Here is a 16,845-nt window from a genome sequence, read left to right on the forward strand (position 1 = left end):
TAGTATTTTTTTTACCTCTATAATATAACGGGGCAAAATATGAATTTACCTAGTAAAAGATGAATTTTATGTTGATTTACGAAGTTTGTATATGATATACGAGGTTGTATATGATCTTTGTGTGTGTGTCTTGATGAACTTTCATATTAAAATTATATTGTATAGCTATCGTCGCCATTATACCAGTGTCCGGTCCCAGTTAATTCTCACTTCGCAGAATAAATGAGTCATTCCTGTATACACATTTACTATAAACAGTTAACTTATGCAGAAATTTCATTTACTTATGTAAACTTTTTTATTTTAGAATGAACATCCTGGTTAGATTATTAGCATATTCTGTGTTAAGGATGGTCAACCAACCTCCCTCATAACTATATATTAACTAATGACACAAGTGAGCCAGTAAAGGAATAGGGGTGCCATTTCAACGAAAAAATATATATAAACTAAAATGAAAAAGAAAAGGGTCTGAGTACTGATATATATATATATCTACAGATAAGGAATTACAACATTTTTGTTTTGCCTATTATAGTGTAGCTACAACACGTACTAATTATTTATTTTTAATGTTCAATGTTGTACTTGTCCTTTTATGTACTTATGATAAATGAAATAATATGTATACATATTATTTCATTGAAAGAGCACAATAAGCGAGTATTTTCCGTATATTGTTTTGTCAAAACTTTTGGGTATCATGTGTTGACCATCCTTTAAAAATAAATAAACATATAATTATACAAATGATAGGGATTGACCTCCTTATGATTTTATTACATTCATAATTGTGTATAGAAAATTGATCGTGATGTGTGATCACATCTTGAACGTATTACAAATTACCATGTAGGCTACAACTACAAGGCTGATAAGTACTTGTTTGTGTATTTTTTTTTACAAAACCTCAAACATGTAATAAAGTTAACTAATGGTGGACTCAGTTTGCCAATGACGTAATAATTTAGAAGCCAATGTTAAATTTAAAATTTTGAACAAACATTACCAACTACTTTTACAGATTATAGGAACAAATTAATTATTTCCAAACCAAGGCTAACATAAAGTAAGCTCCTAAAAAATAAAGTTTATTCAAAAAGAAATAGGTTTGTAGTAAAATCGTTTGTAATGTACAAAAGGTTTAACCCTCAAATGCTGTCGTAAAATTTGAATTGAAGAAAAGTGGCCTTGAGTAGTTTTGAAAATTACCTGCCGAATTATGTTTAGTTGTTAGTCTTAATATCTAAAAGTATTTTGAAATAACAGCTAAAGTTTTCTTAGGTAGTCGAGCCGTTTAGATTTTACCATTGATTATGTTCGTCTCTTTTTGTTTATAAAACCATTTCACGTATTTATTGATTGATTGATTGATTTAGTCTGTAATATCCCACGGGCTGGGCATAGGCCTCTTTCTCCATGTAGGAGAAGGGTTGAAATGTAATATGTTATGTTAAAATTAACCTCCTCCGTGATAGTATATTTTTAAAAAGAAATCTCATCGCTAACACGTAGTGGACCATGAACGCATATCAATGCTTTTTAATTCAAAATCTCGCGATGACACAGAGATTATTTTTTTACCGAACTGCAATTATTTTATGCGTTCTCAATAACTTCGCGATTAAGTCACGTCTCGCTTGAATACTAATACTTTCACCACGGCATCGGTAACGGGTAATCGGGCATATAAATATTCAATTAGTTTTGGAGAAGATGTTACATGTTGTCGATCCGATATATATCAGAATATCATGAACAGTGAGATATTGTTAATCCTAAAAAAATGCTTCGTGGGAGCTTAATGAAAACTGTTGATTGATTATAACATTTTAGTCATTTGTTATATTAACAAGGTGGAAAAAACGACGGTCCTTCTTATTGTAAGTGGACACCGTAGCCTATGGACACCTGTAACACCAGGATCATTGGCAGCGCGTTGCCGACTAACTCCGACCCTCCCTAGGAACTCTGGCTATCTAAAAAACAAATGATCAAGAATTTTCACTAATTCCCATCCAAGCTTGTCATTTTAAAAACTCATTACGATGTATTTTAGGAAATCTCATTCAGAATAGAATATAATAATTATAACATAGATGTGAAGTAAAAAGGCAGATAGAGCGGGTAGGGCAGTAGATCAGATAAAACAGGTGGAATAGATAGAGCAGGTGCCTAATGTTTAAATGATATAATAATGCTTTATTTTTTCCAAATAAAAAGATTTAGATTAGACTTAAATGTAGTTACAAAGCAATTTCACAGTAATCATATTTAGGATGCCTCTGCTGTCATACTAGGAAAACCTGTGTTACGGCATGCAGCGTCTATCTATGCGAAACAAACCGACTGTTCGATTTGCATTCGCATATCCGCAGGGAACATCAATAGGTTGTATTGTCATAAATTTTCATCTAAATGGTAATGCTTTGATTAGTATTTTGAATATTTTTTTCTACTTAAAAACAAAAAACAAACTTCAGCTTTATAATATTCGTATAGATAGAAGAGTTACTACAAACTGTACCAGGGCTTAAATATCTTAGAGATAAACATGAAAAACAAAAAGTAGTACGTTAAGTTTATCACTATATAAATTCTATTTAGATTTAGTTAGGTATTTAAATGGGGTTTTTGATAAAAATCTAATAAAAATTCGAATTTTAAGAAGTAAATAAATGCGAAAATCAAATCGTGGGTATTTTATATTTACAATAAAATGTGTACATAATGTATTAAATAAATTACTATATCTAACAGGTACAATATGTAACAAATATCATAAATTAACTTAATTTACATTAAATATAACAAATAAAATCAATAATTAATTAAGAACGTACATAAACTATAAACAGATTTAACAATAAATAATATAAACATCTAATATTAATAACCAGCCGCACCCCGCGGTTTTACACGGGATAATGTAAGGAGAAAATAGCCAATAGCCTTCTTCGGTAAAGCTTTTCAGCTTTATAATGTTAGTGCAGATAGCTAAAAACGCAGACGATAATAATTATGCTGTACAATATTAAAATCGTGTTCTTGCTTGAGGTTAATTCATATGTTATATTTCATACCTCTTGTTCATTTACAACTATTTTTTGAGTTATTAAACACAAAAAAAATGAAAATACAATAAAAATACACAATTACTACATACTAAAATTAATAAATTAATTAAATGCATTCCATTTGGTATCAAACTGTTTACACATTAATTAAAAGTAATACCTCTTAGTTATAAACACAAATGCAATAAACTCGACAACTTCATGATCAATAATCGCTAAATATGTCGTCGTCATCACCGAAGTCATCATCATCATCATCATCATCAGCTCCCGGAGGGACGAGGGCTCCGTTCAACACTTCACTTATTGGTTCTTCAAAACCCATCGCCTTAGCCAAACCGTATACAACTCTCATCACCAAAAGCCTTGTAAAGTCCGCTGGTGTTGTTTCCTTTCTTTGTAAAGTAAGTTGCTTGTCTGTAGGATAATCCATTTTCCTTTTTTTCATTTCGCACAATGTAAAAACACAAAACAGGACAACAAAGAATAAAATATGGCGCCTCATTTTTTCAGTTCCCGCCAAAATGTACGTCAATTTTTTTTTATTTTGTTTGAAGGACGTTTAGATTAAAAATACTGCATTATTTGTAAGAAGTTTCGACACGAGCTTGTAGTCAACTAACGGACTGTTGTCGCTCGAGCGAATGAAGACTCGTAGCGTGCAAGCAACACTGTCACCGCCAGTGTGTCATTCCAATATGTATATGGATAACAAAACGGTTAAGACGTGTGATTTCGATTATACTTTTTACTGTTACTTCGAACCAAAACGTGAAAACGCAGTCTTTTATGGTTCGCTAACGTTAAACTTTGTCAAGTAAAAAAGTGTTGACGTAATCATTTTAATCTTTAACTATACTGTATTAATAAACTAAACAATTAAAAGTTACAAGGTTAAAAATTAACATAGTAATTACTCATAATTTTTGGCGTCCAATATAGTTTTAAAAGCCTGAATAGTTTTACTGTTCAGCTGTAAGCTCATAAACTATATATCGTTAGTCACATTTGAATTATCACTAAAATAATACATTTCTGAGTAAATTAAATAAAATAATATGATATATCTCAATGGCGACATTGATATTTAGTAGGTTAATTTTGTTGCATTCTAGCTGTACAAGTACATACCTACCTACTAGAAGAATTTAGTTTTATTAGGGTCTCGAAAATCAGCGCGATTTCACCATTGTTGACATTTGCAAATAAAGGCTTGTAGTGCGATGCTTCAAAGTCTATAGATCTAAATTTCCTCTCAATTTTTTTTTATATATATCGGCTGTAAATAAACACGGCAGTAAAAAGGATCTATAAACCTTTAATAAAACAACAAATCCACGAAAAATAAATTACGCTTTAATTAAGGCTTTAATATATATTGTCTTTTCATTTTTGAGTTATATATGATTGAAACACATTATTATGTCAACCAGAATCATCACAAGGCTCTTATAAATACAACGAACACATATTCGCACATTACATAAGCACAATAGACTAGCAAAAAATTAAAAGATCACATAAGTACTTTATTCAAATTATTATTTACTAGTGCTGTATGCTTATTATGTACACGCTTGTTATGTGGCTCAATAAGTTGCTATAATTAGACTTCAGATTTGAAATATTTGAGAGCATTATTTTTAATTAGACAAAACCATATACAATAATTTATTCTTTAATTCTTAAGCGAAAAGAAAAGAAAAATATGTTAGTTGTTTCAGATGGATTTTTAAATATGTGTATGTACAGTAATTTGTGTATTATAAACAAAAATATTTTGGAGAACGATAATTACGTTAAACCATTCTGAAACTAAAATAATAAAAAAAACATGTTAACATTTTTATTGCGGAAACAAACCTTAAATAAGCTTTTGTTACAAGGTTCTTATGGTCAACAATTTTTTTACAGGTAGACCATTAATTACACGGGAAATACAGTTCTTTATTTTATTACTAGCTTATAATCGCTATTTTATATACATATTACTATTTTTTTTTTCATATGTACAAACTCAATCTCTCATATGTACAAACCTATACTCATATGTACAAAATGACTTATTTACGACGTTACTCCATTTAATTTAGTTATCTTTCTACAGTCGATCATGAACAGCACATCATGATATAACATTTACAACAGGTTAAAGTTAAATAGCCAGAATCATACAGGAAGGATGTCGAAACAAACTTACAAACGCTTCAGCCTGTAATATCCCACTGCTGACTGCTGTGAATAGGTTTTTTTCACCATGTAGAAGAAGAATCAGAGCTTAATCCACTGTTCCAATGTGGGTTGGCGTATATATTCCCTACTATGAGTAACGATCGCTATCAGGTGTGCATGATAATAACTGGGACCGACGGCTTGACGTGCTTTCCGAAGCACGGTGGGTAGACCCACAAGGATTGCACAAGCACCCAGACCACGGCATAAATTTGTATAGCCAATACAAATGTTTATCATGTCCAGGATCAAACCCGCAACTGCCAGCGCAACAGCTATAGCTGTGACCGTTTACTGACAAACAGACTGAAAAAAAAAAATGCACAAAAAATCTCACATATTGGCTAGTTACAATTTTATTATTCCTAAATATTAGTTTTGCTGCAATATTAAATCCTTCTATTTTAGGTCTGCAAGATTTTCTTGCAATCGACCTCCTTCTTAATTTAGTGTCTTAGGCCCAGTACAAACCATATTAATGTTACTTTAATTGTATTTGGTTTGTTTTAAAAATATTTTGTTACAGTTATGAAAGTAAATGTGGCTCTCTAGAGACAAGTACAAATATAATCACTGCGAACGAAACCATCAAACCAAACCAGTGAAAATATTTTTACTTCTTCGCTTCTATTAATTATAAAATATTTTTAAATTAAAACTTTCATACAATCCTCTAACGTAGTAGCTTCAACCTTTCTTCTACATGGATGCCTTTGCCCAGTTGTGGGATGTTACACGCTGAATCAATCTTCCTAATATAATGGCATTATTTATATATAAAAAATAACAAACTTCGGATTAATTGCATAGAAAAAAAAAACTAACCAATTTTATACAATAATGTGATATATATATTAAACGTGTTTCCGTCTGCAAGTGTCCTAAGGTCGGGTGAAAGTAATGTATCTGGCACGCAGCCTGATTCGATGACATTCTTAAAGCCGAATCAGTATCGTACTCAGAATGCTGATTGTTGTGTGCAATTAAATATTGGTGACAAAAATAATTTTTAAAACTTTTTTTACTATCCACTATTTATGAGACAATTTTTTTTTTAATAAATGTTCTGGTTTGAAAAAAAAATTACAGTCACTAGCTTAATTTATCGTTTTGACATGGCAAGAAATATGAAAAACCACTTTAGAATTTTTTAAATAAATACATAAATATGCAATATTTTAAAATATAGCATGCATATTATTCAAAAGTATATATAATATAATCGTTTATTAATATTAAATCAAAACATATGTAAAAACAAAAAAAAACAAAATACATATGCAACCTTAACCTACTAAAAATAATAAAGTTTGTTTTCAAATGCAACAGACAGATTAAACGTATTAAAATAACATTATTTATCGTAATATAAACGCTTATTGTTTGCTGTTTCTCGATAATCTTTGAATCTAACGATCAGATATAAAGAATAATTTGCATTACGAAGCCTAACATTTAAGGAAGGTTAATTAAGGAAATAATAAAGAATTTGCCGTGTGGTACCAGCATTAAATAATATAGCCGCCACCTCTTTTCCCGTAGGTGTAGTAAGAGCCGACTAAGGGATAACACAGTTCCATTACCACCTTGGAACTTAAAAAGCCGACCGATGGCGGGATAACCATCCTACCGGGCAGCAGCGTCTTCGGTGCGACAAAGCTAGCCCTGCGGTCACCAACCCGCCTGCCCAGCGTGGTGACTATGGACAAAACACATGAGTTCACGCTATTTTTGGTGTGAACTTGTTTAGGCCTATGTCCAGCAGTGGACTGTGATAGGCTGAAATGATAATGATGATGATGGCTATAGAAAGATACTTTAATTTTTTTAATTTAATACTTTCTATAGTAGTAGTAGTGAAACCTTCAATTACGCTGTCATGTCAGTGGCTTTATTCCTTCTCAGAACGGGTATTTGTACTCGCACAATTACTTGTCACAACGGTCATTTTTATTTGTTCAAATACTTGTTATTGCTATGGAAGTTTGTCTTTGCGGTTCGACCAACAGTGCCTTTAAGAACATTGACTTGACTTAAAATTTTGTTAGGCTCTTTCAGTACGTCTAAAAAAATTATTCAAATAAGCTTAGCATTAGAAATAAAATACGATAAATTTCGTTTCTTTTCTGTACGGTTTTCTAGGTTTTATTTTCTTTTATATGTTTTAAAAGTAGAAAGTTTGAAAGTAGATATAAAATTAAATGTCGTCACTTGCTATTTCAGTCTACATTTATAGATTGTTGTGGTGATTTAAAACTGTTAATGGAAGACGTGAGTTTTACTACAACTAAGTGAGGGTTATTTATTGTATTGTATTTATTGTGTATTAGGGTATTTTATTGTAATATGAATTGGGTTTAGTCTATTTTCATTTTACATGCACGTAGATGGTACGATACGATTTACGATGTTCCCGCTGGACCGACGATCTTTGTAAGATTGACGGCGTAGTCAGGATGAGTATTACGGAAAACCGGGATGTCTGGCGCGAACATGGGGAGGCCTATGTCCAGTAGTGAATTGCAATAGGTTAAACTGACTGACTGACTGATATGGTAAATAGAATGATGATCATCATCATCATCATCATCATCATTTCAGCCTATCACAGTCCACTGCTGGACACAGGCCTCTGCAAGTTCGTGCCAAAAATGGCGTAAACTCATTATGTATTTTGCTCATAGTTGACCTAGATATAGAAGACGCTGCTGCCGTCTTCGGCCTGTGTATTTCAAAACCAGCAGTTTGATGGTTATGCCGCCATCGGTTGGCTTTTCAAGTTCCAAGGTGGTTAGTGGAACTGTGTTATCCCTTAGTCGCCTCTTACGACACCCACGGGAAGAGAGGGTGTGGCTATATTCTTTACTACCGTAGCCACATAGTCGAATGACGATATCGACTCATTTTCCTATGATGATACTTTCTTTATAAGAGTAATTGCGAACAGTAGGAGTTACATATTATAATTTGTAATAGCCGCTCTGCTGTAGTTATGCGTGTAGTTGCTTAAAACACCGACGGTTTGCAGCCGACCGGTAGCTTCCCGCTCGGAATGGATATTTGTATTTGTGTTTGACTGAGGTAGGGTATAGCAGGAAAAATCCTGCTCAAAATCTGAAGCAGCTCGATTGGGTAAGTACCTCGAACTTACAGAAGGTCACAGCTAAATAATAATGCTTTCAAGCAGTTTTGTGTTCCTGTGGTGAGTAAGGTTACTAGTACTTTTGGGGGATTGAGGGGTAGGGTTGGCAAAGCGTTTTCGATGCTTTTGGTATCGCAGGCGCCTATACGTATCATACAATAGTTTTCGCTTATCATTCAGGTGAGCCGTCCGTTTTTGGAATAAAAAACATCTCTGACATTTTATGTAGTTCCGTTTAAAATTTCCGTTTTAAATTCTTAACTTGTATATAAAATATTCGCACACCTACTTTGTACTTGGTACTTTCTCCAATGCAAACAAAATGAGGTAAGCCTAGAGGAAAAGCAGGTATACGTAGTGCTAGCTATGTTAGCAACCGCTTATAGTTACTTTAGCTAGCGTATCTAATGTATCAGAGAACTATTTTCATCACCAATTCATATTCAGACATTCAATTCAGACATTTAACCATTCAAAAGTATCTATGCTATAAAATGTCACTTTACGATTCCTGATATACAGACAGTAGCAATAAATATCGAAACGGGAAAAATCGTGGAAGACGTTCAGTACAAGATGCAGAAAAACTTGATCGAAAGAATAGTCATCATTTTGAATGCATAATGTAACTAACAGTTGCATCCTTCATCTCAATTTTTTTATGAGAATATTATAATGTTGCATCCACCAATCGTGCTCTTAATAATAAAAGAATTCTCAGTCAACCTTTGTCACGATAATTTCGTTTGCGAGCAAACGAAAAAACCGACTTCAATTACATCGACAAGTAATACAAGGTAAGCAGACGAAAAAATTAACAAACGCACAAGTCGTCACCACGATTTCGAGGGTTTCCCTCGATTTCTCTGGGTTCCATCATCAGATCCTGGTTTCCTTTTCATGGTTTCACACTTGGGATATCTCCTTTACAACAAAAAATAATTATCAAAATCGGTTCATAAACGACGAAGCTATCCCCCGAAAGCTTCAGTCTGTAATATCCCACTACTGGGCATAGGCCTCTTTCCCCATGTAGAAGAAGGATCAGAGCCACGCCATCCAACACGCTACTCCAATGCGGGTTGGCGGATATATTTCCTACTATGAGTAACGATCGCTATCAGGTGTATATGATAACAGCCGGGACCGACGGCTTAACGTGCTCTCCGAGGCACGGTGGGGAGACCCACAAGGACTGCACAAACACCCAGACCACGGCAAACACCTGTATGGCTAATACAAATGTTTGTCATGTGCGGGGATCGAACCCGCAATCGCCGGCGCAACAGGTCCAGTCCATGGCTGTGACCGAACATACATAATATATATACATATATACGGTCGAATTGAGTTACCTCATCTTTTTTTGACTTCGGTTAAAAAGAGATTTTCGTAAGTTTATTTGTTAGCATTAATAAACAGAACTTCGAACAGAAAAAAGTTTTCTTTTAATCACCTCACCACATAGTACTCCTGCCAGGAATCGAAACTAATATCTTCTCATAACTAATACTGTGGTACAGTTTTAATGAATAGCAGAAAACAATGAAACCGCTAACTAGGAAAATGACGCCTTTAAATGTGTGCCGATCGCAAAAACTGCTACTTATAAAAAAACAATCTTAATTGAAATTAAATGTATATGTATGTGACTTAATTTGTTACGTTTACGTAAATTAAATCACATACTACACTTAACTTATATGTTATTTTTTTAACGCAGTAGACGGTAGCTTCATTTAAATTCAAAATATTAAATAATAGTTTGAAATCGGTTCGAACAACTATAATATAATTTGAATTCTTAAGCGGAATTGGGTACAAGATAACGCAGAACTTGTTGCGGCACGTTGATGCGGCGTAGTTGTCATCGTCTTCCTGCCCTTATCCCACTTATGTAGGGTCGGCACAACATGTTTTCCTCTTCCATTCCTCTCTATCATTCGTCACTTCAGCGCTTATTCCTTTCTTTCTCATATCCTCACTGACACAATTGTTCAAGCGACATCTAGTGAGTAGTGGCGCTTCTAATGTGAAGTTGCCGCTTATCAGCCAATGAGAGGACGACGGGCGGGGGGACCTCGCCTAACTTCATACGACTTTTTTTCTTCGTTCAAATATTTAAATTTGTAACGTTCATCATTTTCTTATTCATTATTCGTTGTTATTTGGTCAGACAATACACGAAATCTTTATTATACGAGTCGTCTTTTATTTCAAAGCAAAGTAAACGTTAATAGTTTTAATACCGATTGATCTTGAAATCGAATACAATACAAGCAATCTAAATTACGAACATTTTGGTACTTCGAGACGGATCAAGATTTGAGTAGAATTGAAGCAGACTGGACATCATCCATCCATCAATTCTCATCATCTCCAGATCTCCAGGCGTAATCGTCCATCCATCTCTCTTTTCATCCATCCATCCTCATCCGCTCAGGATTAAGCGTAACTTCGTTCAGCGTTTTGTTTGCAGTCAATTCATTTAAAATTGTGAGTATCTTTTCTTTCTTTAAGCCATCAAGATGAGTAGTAAGGGTGATAGCTTGAAATTGCCAAAATCACCATGCAAATCAGATTCGGAACAGGATCCGTTAGTTGATTTAAAACGTTCGCGGGGTAGTATAAAATTGCGGTTAACTTCGTTCAAAAAATATTTGTGTAATTTAAATGTAGAACAAATTTCTATAGATTCAATTAAAAAGGCAGAATTAAAGTTAAGAATGCAAAGTGCTCAAGAAAGTTATGAGGCGTTTAACAAAATTCAATGTAAAATCGAATTAGTGTCTGATGATATGAAAGATCATACAGAATACAGAGAAAATTTTGAAGACATTTATTTTTCGTGTATGGCATCGGCACAGTCTTTAATTGAATCAAATATGAATGACGGTTCTAACTGTAATAGCTCGTTAACTTCTAGTATAAAATTACCTCAAATAAAGCTACCCTCCTTCAACGGTTCTTATGATCAATGGTTAGAATTTAAAAATTCATATGTTAGTATGATACATATGCGTTCAGATCTCGATGCGATTCAAAAGTTTCATTATTTACGATCATCACTTTCCGGTAGTGCATATCAAGTAATAAGCGCTTTAGAATTTACAGCTCTCAACTATTCGCACGCTTGGGCTTTACTTGAGAACAGATTTAATAACGAACGGCTTTTAGTGCATAATCATATCAAAGCGTTATTTACTGTACCTTGTATGAATAAAGAATCGCCTAAACAAATCAGAATATTAATAGATACTGTTTTACGTAACTTACGAGCTCTTAAAACGTTAAACGAACCCACAGAGCATTGGGATACTTTAATAATTTATTTAATAGCATCTAAACTAGACGTTTCTACTGAAAAAGAGTGGGAAAATTACAAAGGATCTATTACGTACGCTACACAAAAGGATTCTAGTTCTAAATTAAAGTTAGATGATTTGTTAACATTCCTTCGCAATCGAGCTGATACATTAGAAATGATACATGCTAATCATACGGGTGTTAGTTCACAAAAATCGCACGATAATCGGCCTCATAGTGATATCAAAAAACCGACATCGCAAACAAAATTGCATAGTTTTATTTCTACGCGTAAAGATTCTTTGAATAAGTCGGGTAGTAATAAACGTTATAACTGCGTCGCATGTAGTAGCAATCATGCTCTTTACACTTGTCCTATTTTTCTAAACTTAGGAGTTAAAGATAGAATAAAATTAGTAGATGATAATAAAGTTTGTCGTAATTGTCTACGTTCGGGTCATGCGATAGAAAATTGTTTATTCGGGCCCTGTAAACATTGTCAGTCTAAACACAATACATTATTGCATTTAGGAAGTATTAACAATGTTTTATTACCTCCTATTTATAGTTTGAATAAGGAATCAGCTGATCGAGATAGTGCGACCACTACGTCGACCGCGCTGCATTCTACCCGCACTAACTTAAATATTGATAGCACAGCTGACGAGTCGCGCATGTTGTCTCATTCCGTTTTTCTTTCCACCGCCTTAATCGAAGTAGCCGACAGTAATAACGTATTTCATACTGCGCGAGCGCTTTTAGACAATGGAAGTCAACATTGTTTCGTTACAGAACAATTATGTAAACGATTAAACGTTAATTTAATACAGTCCACTTTACAAATATCGGGTATAGGTCAATCGGTTGTTCAGTCGAGTAATATATGCGATTTAAATATACGTTCAAAAATATGCGATTATAATACGAGTATAAAATGTTTAGTTTTACCGTCTATTACCTCGAATATGCCGACGCAAAATATTAATATCGACCTTACTAGCATACCACAAAAGGTTCACCTTGCCGATCCTTATTTTAATACTCCGTCTAAAATCGATATTTTGATAGGAGCAGATAAGTTTTGGGAATTATTGCAAAATCAAAAAATACGTTTACCGAATGGTCCATACCTACAGAATACGTATTTAGGTTGGTTAATTTCGGGTCCTATATTTTATACGAATAAAGATACTACTAGTAATAGTAATCGAGTACATTGTAATGTTGCTCAAAATTTAGACGTTAAAATTAAAAAAAAAAAAATTTGGAGATCGAAGAAATTCCAGACGTTTCCAACGCTCTTACCGAGGACGAAAGGAAGTGTGAAGATTTGTTTATAAAACACTAGGCTTAGGATGGTATAGTGACAGCGACGAATTATAAATTATATCATTATCATTATAATCATTATTTCAATTTTAAAAATAAAATAATTGATTCTATTTTAATAATTTCACAATTTTTTTTATTCATTATTTTTTATTTCATTATTTCAAAAATTTTGTTGCAACGTCTTTGGTTAAGTAAAATCGAATGGGATGACGCGGTGCCTTATGACGTCACTCTAGCTTGGAATCGTTACATCAAAACATTGCACCGCTTGAGTGAGTTACGCATTCCACGATTCGTAAGGAGCATGCACACTCAACACACCGAACTTCACATATTTACGGATGCGTCTCAGGATGCTTACGGTGCCTATGCATATATACGTACCTATGATGATTGCGACTCTGACGTGGCGGTAAATTTGTTATGTGCTAAAAGTAAGGTCGCTCCATTAAAAACGATTAGCATCCAACGATTGGAATTATGTGGGGCATTATTAGGTGCGAGACTTTATAAAAAGATAATTAATTCATTGCGCTTAAAATTCGATAACGTTTATTTTTGGACAGATTCCACTGTAGTGATGGGTTGGATACGGATGTCTCCGCACTCTTTAAAAACATTTGTTCAAAACAGAGTCACAGAATTGAACGAGTTAACCGGTGACTCAATGTGGTTACATATAAAAGGTAAGGATAACCCAGCTGATCTAGTGTCTAGGGGTCTTAACTTTGAACTGCTCACAAGGTCAGACATATGGTGGCACGGACCTAGTTGTTTACGAGAACACAATTTTAAGTTTAAATCTGAAAATTTATTACAAACTTGCGCTAATTTACCGGAATTACGATCGAAACCTATTGTATTAACATGTACAGAGCCTTGTAATAATAGTTTTATCGATTTCAATAGATTCTCGTCCTATAATAAGTTGAAGCGCGTCGGTGCGTATGTATTGCGTTTCATTAACAACACGCGTAGACGTCGTAGTAGTGGTGAGCCGCATAACGATAGTTTACATTTGTCTGTGCAGGAATTAAATGCATCAGAGTTAACTTTAGTACGTATCGCTCAGTTGCAATCGTTTCCGGACGTTTATCGCTGTTTATTTAATGATCTTCCGCTAAAACAGGTTGTAGACAAAAAAGAATTTAATAAAATCGCGAGTTTAAATGTATTTATGGACAATAACAAATTAATACGTGTTGGTGGAAGGCTTTCTAATTCGACTAGTTTTAGTTTCGATAAGAAACATCCTATTTTATTGTGTAGTAAACATTCACAACGACTCACAGTGTTGTTGTTTGAAAGTGAACATAAACGTTTATTACATGGTGGCCCTCAGTTGCTACTGTCTTCTTTACGGGAAAGGTGGTGGACACTTGGTGCTAGGAACTTAGCTAGAAAGTCAGTTCACAATTGTGTCACGTGTACGCGAATGAAAGGTAAGACTTTGAATCCCATCATGGGTAATCTGCCCTCTGAACGTTTAGAAGTCGGGTTTCCATTTATCCGTTGTGGCGTGGACTACGCTGGACCTGTTCATTTGTTAAATCGTAAAGGGAGGGGAGCCAGGATTGTTAAAGGTTATATTTGTTTATTTGTATGTTTTATTACTCGAGCTATACATTTAGAATTAGTCAGTGGCCTCTCCACACAAGATTATATTCTAGCACTTAAACGTTTTATTTCTCGTCGTGGTAAGCCGGCAGAGATATTTTCTGACAACGGAAAAAATTTCGTTGGTGCTGAAAAAGAGTTTTTACATGAACTCAACAAAAACGTTAATAAAATATTCGATTTTGCAGCTGATATTGGCATAAGCTTCAGGTTTATCCCGCCTTACGCTCCTCATTTTGGTGGTTTATGGGAGGCAGGGATAAAATCATGTAAGTTTCATTTGAAACGTGTAATCGGTAACGCGAACTTAACATATGAGGAACTCAGTACTGTATTAACACAAATCGAGGCTGTCTTAAATTCCCGTCCCCTTACTCCTATGTCCTCTGATCCCAACGATTTTCTCCTCTCACCCCAGCTCATTTCTTAATTGGACGACCACCTATCTCGTCTGCCAGCAATCTCACTGCTTGGAACACCAGCTGTCTCACTCGCTACGAAAGGGTGGAGCAAATGCGGGAACACTTCTGGAAGCGATGGTCGAAGGAATTTGTGTCGGAGCTCCAGCTCCGAACCAAGTGGAAACACATTTCTGGCAGAAATACATTTCTATTGACACCCTGGTGCTTATCAAAGAGGATAATCTCCCGCCTCTGAAGTGGAGATTGGGGAGGATTTTACGCACCTATCCAGGCAAGGATGGTGTTGCTTGTGTTACAGATATTCGCACATCAACGGGCATCGTTCAACGAGCTTTCTCAAAAATCTGCCCGCTGCCGTTGCAGCCGATAGACGAGGGCTCAACCAAAGAGGCCACATCATTCTGAGACCCTTTTTCTTTGGAAGTAGGTACTTCCAAGGCGGGGGCCATGTTCAAGCGACATCTAGTGAGTAGTGGCGCTTCTAATGTGAAGTTGCCGCTTATCAGCCAATGAGAGGACGACGGGCGGGGGGACCTCGCCTAACTTCATACGACTTTTTTTCTTCGTTCAAATATTTAAATTTGTAACGTTCATCATTTTCTTATTCATTATTCGTTGTTATTTGGTCAGACAATACACGAAATCTTTATTATACGAGTCGTCTTTTATTTCAAAGCAAAGTAAACGTTAATAGTTTTAATACCGATTGATCTTGAAATCGAATACAATACAAGCAATCTAAATTACGAACAACAATCCATCCATCGCTTTTTTGGTCTGACGATCGCTCTTCCCCGACTAGAAAAAAGATCAGGCTCAACCAGATCATGTATCTGGATCGGATCAGGATAGAATGAGACATACCAGATCCGGCAAGCTCTATCAGGACCAGGTCTGGTCCAGACAAGGATAGTCTGATGTATAATATAATCAAGTATGGTAAGGCATACTGGATCAGGACCCGGTCCGGTCCAGATCAGGATAGCCTGAAAGAAATTACGCGAACTGAGCCTGAATTGCGCTATTAATGTTTTTAAGCGCACTTAGTATATATACAGTTATCAGGAGAGTCTAGCAGGGAGTCCATTTCTACATAATGGAGCAGTCGTAAGTAATAGGAAATAGTTAATTGTTAGATGTTAATAAATAAAATTTATTTAATAATAATAATTAATTAGTAACATAAAAATAAATAATATTTAAAGTAAAAACATAAATAAATAATACATTGGAAAAAATAAACGGAAATAAATATCATAATAATTATGTTAACTAACATATTTATAATATCAATTCGCTTTTTTTTACTAAACAATTTTTTCAAGAATATACATTCGTGTTTTTTAGCTGATGATTATACATTCGTGTTTTTTGGCTGATCAGGATGAGATGAGATTTCCTGATCTGGACCCGATGAGGAAATCTCATCTCATCCTGATCAGGTCCAGACCAATCATCTGCGTTAGATGCTTTATCTAGTCCTGATCAGGCATGCCTGGTCCGGTCCTTCTAAGGAAGACGAAAAAATTTCTCCTCGGGTATAGGTTACGGCAACCATTAATCATCCGGTGTGTCGTTTACTTGCCACACATAAAGTCTATATCTAATGTAAGTGAAGACACTAGATTTTTTTATCCCGAAATACAGTTCCCTTTGCAGAGAGCATGAAAGTCGAAATGTATAATCGCGGACGTTATAAGATTGTACTTTTGTTTGC

General features: G+C 34.6%; 1 long non-coding RNA gene across 1 annotated transcript; it reads left to right on the forward strand.

The window, feature by feature from the left end:
* Positions 1 to 14,941: 14,941 nt before the first annotated feature.
* On the forward strand, positions 14,942 to 15,782 carry LOC123663355. The gene is made up of 2 exons (XR_006744639.1): positions 14,942 to 14,975; positions 15,427 to 15,782. It is a non-coding gene; the product is annotated as an uncharacterized LOC123663355 (long non-coding RNA).
* Positions 15,783 to 16,845: the final 1,063 nt, after the last annotated feature.

The sequence above is a fragment of the Melitaea cinxia genome, chromosome 20, assembly GCF_905220565.1.
Source record: "Melitaea cinxia chromosome 20, ilMelCinx1.1, whole genome shotgun sequence".
Taxonomy (NCBI): domain Eukaryota; kingdom Metazoa; phylum Arthropoda; class Insecta; order Lepidoptera; family Nymphalidae; genus Melitaea; species Melitaea cinxia.